Below are 9835 nucleotides of genomic sequence, written 5' to 3' on the forward strand. Positions count from 1 at the left end.
CCTGGTTCTCCTCCCTACCTCAGTGACCGGTCCTACCAAGTGACATGGCGAGACTCCTCATCCACCCCCCAACCTCACCTCACAGGTTTAGGGTTGGGGTTGGAGTTGGGGTTAGTGTAAGGGTTAGGGTTAGGGTTTTAGGGTTTTAGGGTTAGGGTTAGGGTCAGGGTTAGGGTTAGGGTTAGGTTTAGGGTAAGGGTTAGGGTTAGGGTTAGGGTTACACATAACCCTGACCTTGGGATCTCTGGGATTGCTCTCACCTGGTTCTCCTCCCTACCTCAGTGACCGGTCCTACCAAGTGACATGGCGAGGATCCTCATCCACCCCCCAACCTCTCCTCACAGGGTTAGTGTTGGGGTTGGGGTTGAGGTTAGGGTTAGGGTTAGGGTTAGGGTTAGGGTTAGGGTTAGGGTTACACCTAACCCTGACCTTGGGATCTCTGGGACTTCTCTCACCTGGTTCTCCTCCCTACCTCAGTGACCGGTCCTACCAAGTGACATGGCGAGACTCCTCATCCACCCCCCAACCTCTCCTCACAGGTTTAGGGTTGGGGTTGGGGTTGGGATTAGGGTTAGGGTTAGGGTTTTAGAGTTTTAGGGTTAGGGTTAGGGTTAGGGTTAGGGTAGGGTTACCCATAACCCTGACCTTGGGATCTCTGGCACTGCTCTCACCTGGTTCTCCTCCCTACCTCAGTGACCGGTCCTACCAAGTGACATGGCGAGTCTCTTCATCCACCCCCCAACCTCTCCTCACAAGGTTAGTGTTGGGGTTGGGGTTGGGGTTAGTGTAAGGGTTAGGGTTAGGGTTTTAGGGTTTTAGGGTTAGGGTTAGGGTCAGGGTTAGGGTTAGGGTTAGGTTTAGGGTAAGGGTTAGGGTTAGGGTTAGGGTTACACATAACCCTGACCTTGGGATCTCTGGGACTGCTCTCACCTGGTTCTCCTCCCTACCTCAGTGACCGGTCCTACCAAGTGACATGGCGAGGCTGCTCATCCACCCCCCAACCTCTCCTCACAGTGTTAGGGTTAGGGTTAGGGTTAGGGTTGGGGTTGGGGTTAGGGTTAGGGTTAGGGTTTTAGGGTTTTAGGGTTAGGGTTGGGGTTAGGGTTAGGGTTACCACTAACCCTGACCTTGGGATCTCTGGGACTGATCTCACCTGGTTCTCCTCCCTACGTCAATGACCGGTCCTACCAATTGACATGGCGAGACTCCTCATCCACTCCCCAACCTCTCCTCACAGGGTTAGGGTTGGGGTTGGTGATAGGGTTAGGGTTAGGGTTTTAGGGTATTAGGGTTAGGGTTAGGGTTAGGGTTAGGGTTAGGGTAGGGTTACCCGTAACCCTGACCTTGGGATCTCTGGGACTGCTCTCACCTGGTTCTCCTCCCTACCTCAGTGACCGGTCCTACCAAGTGACATGGCGAGGCTCCTCATCCACCCCCCAACCTCTCCTCACAGGGATAGGGTTGGGGTTAGGGTTGGGTTGGGGTTGGAGTTAGGGTTAGGGTTAGGATGAGGGTTAGGGTTAGGGTTAGGAATAGGGTAACCCCTAACCCTGACCTTGGGATCTCTGGGACTGCTCTCACCTGGTTCTCCTCCCTACCTCAGTGACCGGTCCTACCATGTGACATGGCGAGGATGCTCATCCACCCCCCAACCTCTCCTCACAGGGTTAGGGTTAGGGTTAGGGTTGGGGTTGGGGTTGGGGTTAGGGTTAGGGTTAGGGTTTTAGGGTTTTAGGGTTAGGGTTAGGGTTAGGGTTAGGGTTACCACTAACCCTGACCTTGGGATCTCTGGGACTGCTCTCACCTGGTTCTCCTCCCAACCTCAGTGACCGGTCCTACCAGGTGACATGGCGAGGCTCCTCATCCACCCCCCAACCTCTCCTCACAGGGTTAGGGTTTGGGTTGGGGTTAGGGTTAAGGATAGGGTTAGGGTTTTAGGGTTTTAGGGTTAGAGTTAGGGTTAGGGTTAGGGTTACCACTTACCCTGACCTTGGGATCTCTGGGACTGCTCTCACCTGGTTCTCCTCCCTACCTCAGTGACCGGTCCTACCAGGTGACATGGCGAGGCTCCTCATCCACCCCCCAACCTCTCCTCACAGGGTTAGGGTTAGGGTTAGGGTTAGGGTTACCCTAACCCTGACCTTGGGATCTCTGGGACTGCTCTCACCTGGTTCTCCTCCCTACGTCAGTGACCGGTCCTACCAAGTGACATGGCGAGACTCCTCATCCACCCCCCAACCTCTCCTCACAGGTTTAGGGTTGAGGTTGGGGTTAGGGTTAGGGTTAGGGTTTTAGGGTTTTAGGGTTAGGGTTAGGGTTAGGGTTAGGTTAGGGTAACCCGTAACCCTGACCTTGGGATCTCTGGCACTGCTCTCACCTGGTTCTCCTCCCTACCTCAGTGACCGGTCCTACCAAGTGACATGGCGAGGCTCCTCATCCACCCCCCAACCTCTCCTCACAGGGATAGTGTTGGGGTTACGGTTGGGTTGGGGTTGGAGTTAGGGTTAGGGTTAGGATTAGGGTTAGGGTTAGGGTTAGGAATAGGGTTACCCCTAACCCTGACCTTGGGATCTCTGGGACTGCTCTCACCTGGTTCTCCTCCCTACCTCAGTGACCGGTCCTACCAAGTGACATGGCGAGGCTGCTCATCCACCCCCCAACCTCTCCTCACAGGGTTAGGGTTAGGGTTAGGATTACCCATAACCCTCACCTTGGGATCTCTGGGACTGCTCTCACCTGGTTCTCCTCCCTACCTCAGTGACCGGTCCTACCAAGTGACATGGCGAGGCTCCTCATCCTCCCCCAACCTCTCCTCACAGGGTTAGGGTTGAGGTTGGGGTTGGGGTTGGGGTTGGGGTTAGGGTTAGGGTTAGGGTTTTAGGGTATTAGGGTTAGGGTTAGGGTTAGGGTTAGGGATACCACTAACCCTGACCTTGGGATCTCTGGGACTGCTCTCACCTGGTTCTCCTCCCTACCTCAGTGACCGGTCCTACCAGGTGACATGGCGAGGCTCCTCATTCACCCCCCAACCTCTTCCCACAGGGTTAGGGTTTGGGTTGGGGTTAGGGTTAGGGATAGGGTTAGGGTTTTAGGGTTTTAGGGTTAGGGTTTTGTGTTAGGGTTAGGGTAACCCCTAACCCTGACCTTGGGATCTCTGGGACTGCTCTCACCTGGTTCTCCTCCCTACCTCAGTGACCGGTCCTACCAAGTGACATGGCGAGGCTTCTCATCCACCCCCCAACCTCTCCTCACAGGGTTAGGGTTGGGGTTGGGGTTGGGGTTGGGGTTAGGGTTGGGGTTGGGGTTACGGTTAGGGATAGGGTTAGGGTTTTAGGGTTTTAGGGTTAGGGTTAGGGTTAGGGTTAGGGTTACATCTAACCCTGACCTTGGGATCTCTGGGACTGCTCTCACCTTGTTCTCCTCCCTACCTCAGTGAACGGTTCTACCAAGTGACATGGCGAGGCTCCTCATCCACCCCCCAACCTCTCCTCACAGGGTTAGGGTTAGGGTTAGGTTTAGGGTTACCCTAACCCTGACCTTGGGATCTCTGGGACTGCTCTCACCTGGTTCTCCTCCCTACGTCAGTGACCGGTCCTACCAAGAGACATGGCGAGACTCCTCATCCACCCCCAAACCTCTCCTCACAGGTTTAGGGTTGGGGTTGGGGTTGGGGTTAGGGTTAGGGTTAGGGTTTTAGGGTTTTAGGGTTAGGGTTAGGGTTAGGGTTAGGGTTAGGGTTACCCCTAACCCTGACCTTGGAATCTCTGGGACTGCTCTCACCTGGTTCTCCTCCCTACCTCAGTGACCGGTCCTACCAAGTGACATGGCGAGGCTCCTCATCCACCCCCCAACCTCTCCTCACAGGGTTAGGGTTGGGGTTGGGGTTGGGGTTAGAGTTGGGGTTAGGGTTAAGGATAGGGTTAGGGTTTTAGGGTTTTAGGGTTAGGGTTAGGGTTAGGGTTACCCCTAACCCTGACCTTGGGATCTCTGGGACTGCTCTCACCTGGTTCTCCTCCCTACCTCAGTGACCGGTCCTACCAAGTGATATGGCGAGGCTCCTCATCCACCCCCCAACCTCACCTCACAGGGTTAGGGTTGGGGTTGGGGTTGGGGATAGGGTTAGGGTTAGGGTTAGGGTGTTAGGGTTTTTAGGGTTAGGGTTAGGGTTAGGGTTAGGGTTTTAGGATTTCAGGGTTAGGGTTAGGGTTACCACTAACCCTGACCTTGGGATCTCTGGGATTGCTCTCACCTGGTTCTACTCCCTACCTCAGTGACCGGTCCTACCAAGTGACATGGCGAGGCTCCTCATCCACCCCCCAACCTCTCCTCACAGGGTTAGGGTTGGGGTTAGGATTGGGGTTGGGGTTGGAGTTGGGGTTAGGGTTAGGATTAGTGTTAGGGTTAGGGTTAGGGTATCCCGTAACCCTGACCTTGGGATCTCTGGGACTACTCTCACCTGGTTCTCCTCCCTACCTTAGTGACCGGTCCTACCAAGTGACAGGGCGAGGCTCCTCATCCACCCCCCAACCTCTCCTCACAGGGTTAGGATTGGGGTTGGGGTTGGGGTTGGGGTTGGGGTTGGGGTTAGGGTTAGGGTTAGGGTCTTAGGGTTTTAGGGTTAGGGTTAGGGTTAGGATTAGGGTTACCACTAACCCTGACCTTGTGATCTCTGGGACAGCTCTCACCTGGTTCTCCTCCCTACCTCAGTGAACGGTTCTACCAAGTGACATGGCGAGGCTCCTCATCCACCCCCCAACCTCTCCTCACAGGGTTAGTGTTAGGGTTAGGTTTAGGGTTACCCTAACCCTGACCTTGGGATCTCTGGGACTGCTCTCACCTGGTTCTCCTCCCTACGTCAGTGACCGGTCCTACCAAGAGACATGGCGAGACTCCTCATCCACCCCCCAACCTCTCCTCACAGGTTTAGGGTTGGGGTTGGGGTTGGGGTTAGGGTTAGGGTTTTAGGGTTTTAGATTTAGGGTTAGGGTTAGGGTTAGGGTAGGGTTACCCGTAACCCTGACCTTGGGATCTCTGGCACTGCTCTCACCTGGTTCTCCTCCCTACCTCAGTGACCGGTTCTACCAAGTGACATGGCGAGGCTCCTCATCCACCCCCCAACCTCTCCTCACAAGGTTAGTGTTGGGGTTGGGGTTGGGGTTAGTGTAAGGGTTAGGGTTAGGGTTTTAGGGTTTTAGGGTTAGGGTTAGGGTCAGGGTTAAGGTTAGGGTTAGGTTTAGGGTTACCCTAACCCTGACCTTGGGATCTCTGGGACTGCTCTCACCTGGTTCTCCTCCCTACCTCAGTGACCGGTCCTACCAAGTGACATGGCGAGACTCCTCATCCACCCCCCAACCTCTCCTCACAGGGTTGGGGTTGGGGTTGGGGTTAGGGTTAGGGTTAGGGTTAGGGCTTAAGGGTTTTATGGTTAGGGTTAGGGTTAGGGTTAGGGTTACCCCTAACCCTGACCTTGGGATCTCTGGGACAGCTCTGACCTAGTTCTCCTCCCTACCTCAGTGACCGGTCCTACCAAGTGACTTGGCGAGGCTCCTCATCCAACCCCCAACCTCTCCTCACAGGGATAGGGTTGGGGTTAGGGTTGGGTTGAGGTTGGAGTTAGGGTTATGGTTAGGATTAGGGTTAGGGTTAGGGTTAGGAATAGGGTTACCCCTAACCCTGACCTTGGGATCTCTGGGACTGCTCTCACCTGGTTCTCCTCCCTACCTCAGTGACCGGTCCTACCAAGTGACAGGGCGAGGCTCCTCATCCACCCCCCAACCTCTCCTCACAGGGTTAGGGTTGGGGTTGGGGTTGGGGATAGGGTTAGGGTTAGGGTTTTAGGGTTTTAGGGTTAGGGTTAGGGTTAGAGTTAGGATTACCACTAACCCTGACCTTGGGATCTCTGGGACTGCTCTCACCTGGTTCTCCTCCCTACCTCAGTGACCGGTCCTACCAAGTGACATGGCGAGGCTCCTCATCCACCCCCCAACCTCTCCTCACAGGGTTGGGGTTGGGGTTGGGGTTGGGGTTAGGGTTAGGGTTAGGGTTAGGGTTACCCCTAAACCTGACCTTGGGATCTCTGGGACTGCTCTCACCTGGTTCTCCTCCCTACCTCAGTGACCGGTCCTTACCAAGTGACATGGCGAGGCTCCTCATAACCCCTTAACCTCTCCTCACAGGGTTAGGGTTAGGGTTAGGGTTAGGGTTACCCCTAACCCTGACCTTGGGATCTCTGGGACTGCTCTCACCTGGTTCTCCTCCCTACCTCAGTGACCGGTCCTACCAAGTGACATGGCGAGGCTCCTCATCCACCCCCCAACCTCTCCTCACAGGGTTAGGGTTGGGGTTGGGGTTGGGGTTAGAGTTGGGGTTAGGGTTAAGGTTAGGGTTAGGGTTTTAGGGTTTTAGGGTTAGGGTTAGGGTTAGGGTTACCCCTAACCCTGACCTTGGGATCTCTGGGACTGCTCTCACCTGGTTCTTCTCCCTACCTCAGTGACCGGTCCTACCAAGTGATATGGCGAGGCTCCTCATCCACCCCCCAACCTCACCTCACAGGGTTAGGGTTAGGGTTGGGGTTGGGGTTAGAGTTGGGGTTAGGGTTAAGGATAGGGTTAGGGTTTTAGGGTTTTAGGGTTAGGGTTAGGGTTAGGGTTTTAGGATTTTAGCGTTAGGGTTAGGGTTACCACTAACCCTGACCTTGGGATCTCTGGGATTTCCCTCACCTGGTTCTCCTCCCTACCTCAGTGACCGGTCTTAACAAGTGACATGGCGAGACACCTCATCCACCCCCCAACCTCTCCTCACAGGGTTAGGGTTAGGGTTAGGGTTATAGGGTTTTAGGGTTAGGGTTTGGGTTTGGGTTACCCCTAACCCTGACCTTGGGATCTCTGGGACTGCTCTCACCTGGTTCTCCTCCCTACTTCAGTGACCGGTCCTACCAATTGACATGGCGAGACACCTCATCCACCCCCCAACCTCTCCTCACAGGGTTAGGGTTAGGGTTAGGGTTATAGGGTTTTAGGGTTAGGGTTAGGGTTTGGGTTACCCCTAACCCTGACCTTGGGATCTCTGGGACTGCTCTCACCTGGTTCTCCTCCCTACTTCAGTGACCGGTCCTACCAAGTGACATGGCGAGGCTCCTCATCCACCCCCCAACCTCTCCTCACAGGGTTAGGGTTGGGGTTGGGGTTGGGGTTAGGGTTAGGGTTCGGTTTAGGGTTTAGGGTTTTAGGGTTAGGGTTAGGGTTAGGGTTAGGGTTACCACTAACCCTGACCTTGGGATCTCTGGGACTGCTCTCACCTGGTTCTCCTCCCTTCCTCAGTGACCGGTCCTACCAAGTGATATGGCGAGGCTCCTCATCCACCCCCCAACCTCACCTCACAGGGTTAGGGTTAGGGTTGGGGTTGGGGTTGGGGATAGGGTTAGGGTTAGGGTTAGGGTGTTAGGGTTTTTAGGGTTAGGGTTAGAGTTAGGGTTAGGGTTTTAGGATTTTAGCGTTAGGGTTAGGGTTACCACTAACCCTGACCTTGGGAACTCTGGGATTTCTCTCACCTGGTTCTCCTCCCTACCTCAGTGACCGGTCTTAACAAGTGACATGGCGAGACACCTCATCCACCCCCCAAACTCTCCTCACAGGGTTAGGGTTAGGGTTAGGGTTATAGGGTTTTAGGGTTAGGGTTAGGGTTTGGGTTACCCCTAACCCTGACCTTGGGATCTCTGGGACTGCTCTCACCTGGTTCTCCTCCCTACCTCAGTGACCGGTCCTATCAATTGACATGGCGAGACACCTCATCCACCCCCCAACCTCTCCTCAAAGGGTTAGGGTTAGGGTTAGGGTTATAGGGTTTTAGGGTTAGGGTTAGGGTTTGGGTTACCCTTAACCCTGACCTTGGGATCTCTGGGACTGCTCTCACCTGGTTCTCCTCCCTTCCTCAGTGACCGGTCCTACCAAGTGACATGGCGAGACTCCTCATCCACCCCCAACCTCTCCTCACAGGGTTAGGGTTAGGGTTTGGGTTTGGGTTAGGGTTACCCATAACCCTGACCTTGGGATCTCTGGGACTGCTCTCACCTGGTTCTCCTCCCTACGTCAGTGACCGGTCCTACCAAGTGACATGGCGAGGCTCCTCATCCACCCCCCAACCTCTCCTCACAGGGTTAGGGTTGGGGTTGGGGTTAGGGTTAGGGTTCGGTTTAGGGTTTAGGGTTTTAGGGTTAGGGTTAGGGTTAGGGTTAGGGTTACCACTAACCCTGACCTTGGGATCTCTGGGACTGCTCTCACCTGGTTCTCCTCCCTTCCTCAGTGACCGGTCCTACCAAGTGACATGGCGAGACTCCTCATCCACCCCCAACCTCTCCTCACAGGGTTAGGGTTAGGGTTAGGGTTTGGGTTAGGGTTACCCATAACCCTGACCTTGGGATCTCTGGGACTGCTCTCACCTGGTTCTCCTCCCTACGTCAGTGACCGGTCCTACCAATTGACATGGCGAGACACCTCATCCACCCCCCAACCTCTCCTCACAGGGTTAGGGTTAGGGTTAGGGTTATAGGGTTTTAGGGTTAGGGTTAGGGTTTGGGTTACCCCTAACCCTGACCTTGGGATCTCTGGGACTTCTCTCACCTGGTTCTCCTCCCTACCTCAGTGACCGGTCCTACCAATTGACATGGCGAGACACCTCATCCACCCCCCAACCTCTCCTCAAAGGGTTAGGGTTAGGGTTAGGGTTATAGGGTTTTAGGGTTAGGGTTAGGGTTAGGGTTACCCCTAACCCTGACCTTGGGATCTCTGGGACTGCTCTCACCTGGTTCTCCTCCCTACCTCAGTGACTGGTCCTACCAAGTGACATGGCGAGGCTCCTCATCCACCCCCCAACCTCTCCTCACAGGGTTAGGGTTGGGGTTGGGGTTGGGGTTAGAGTTGGGGTTAGGGTTAAGGTTAGGGTTAGGGTTTTAGGGTTTTAGGGTTAGGGTTAGGGTTAGGGTTACCCCTAACCCTGACCTTGGGATCTCTGGGACTGCTCTCACCTGGTTCTCCTCCCTACTTCAGTGACCGGTCCTACCAAGTGACATGGCGAGGCTCCTCATCCACCCCCCAACCTCTCCTCACAGGGTTAGGGTTGGGGTTGGGGTTGGGGTTAGGGTTAGGGTTCGGTTTAGGGTTTAGGGTTTTAGGGTTAGGGTTAGGGTTAGGGTTAGGGTTACCACTAACCCTGACCTTGGGATCTCTGGGACTGCTCTCACCTGGTTCTCCTCCCTTCCTCAGTGACCGGTCCTACCAAGTGATATGGCGAGGCTCCTCATCCACCCCCCAACCTCACCTCACAGGGTTAGGGTTAGGGTTGGGGTTGGGGTTGGGGATAGGGTTAGGGTTAGGGTTAGGGTGTTAGGGTTTTTAGGGTTAGGGTTAGAGTTAGGGTTAGGGTTTTAGGATTTTAGCGTTAGGGTTAGGGTTACCACTAACCCTGACCTTGGGAACTCTGGGATTTCTCTCACCTGGTTCTCCTCCCTACCTCAGTGACCGGTCTTAACAAGTGACATGGCGAGACACCTCATCCACCCCCCAAACTCTCCTCACAGGGTTAGGGTTAGGGTTAGGGTTATAGGGTTTTAGGGTTAGGGTTAGGGTTTGGGTTACCCCTAACCCTGACCTTGGGATCTCTGGGACTGCTCTCACCTGGTTCTCCTCCCTACCTCAGTGACCGGTCCTATCAATTGACATGGCGAGACACCTCATCCACCCCCCAACCTCTCCTCAAAGGGTTAGGGTTAGGGTTAGGGTTATAGGGTTTTAGGGTTAGGGTTAGGGTTTGGGTTACCCTTAACCCTGACCTTGGGATC

This window comes from Amia ocellicauda, chromosome 2, assembly GCF_036373705.1.
Source record: "Amia ocellicauda isolate fAmiCal2 chromosome 2, fAmiCal2.hap1, whole genome shotgun sequence".
NCBI lineage: Eukaryota > Metazoa > Chordata > Actinopteri > Amiiformes > Amiidae > Amia > Amia ocellicauda.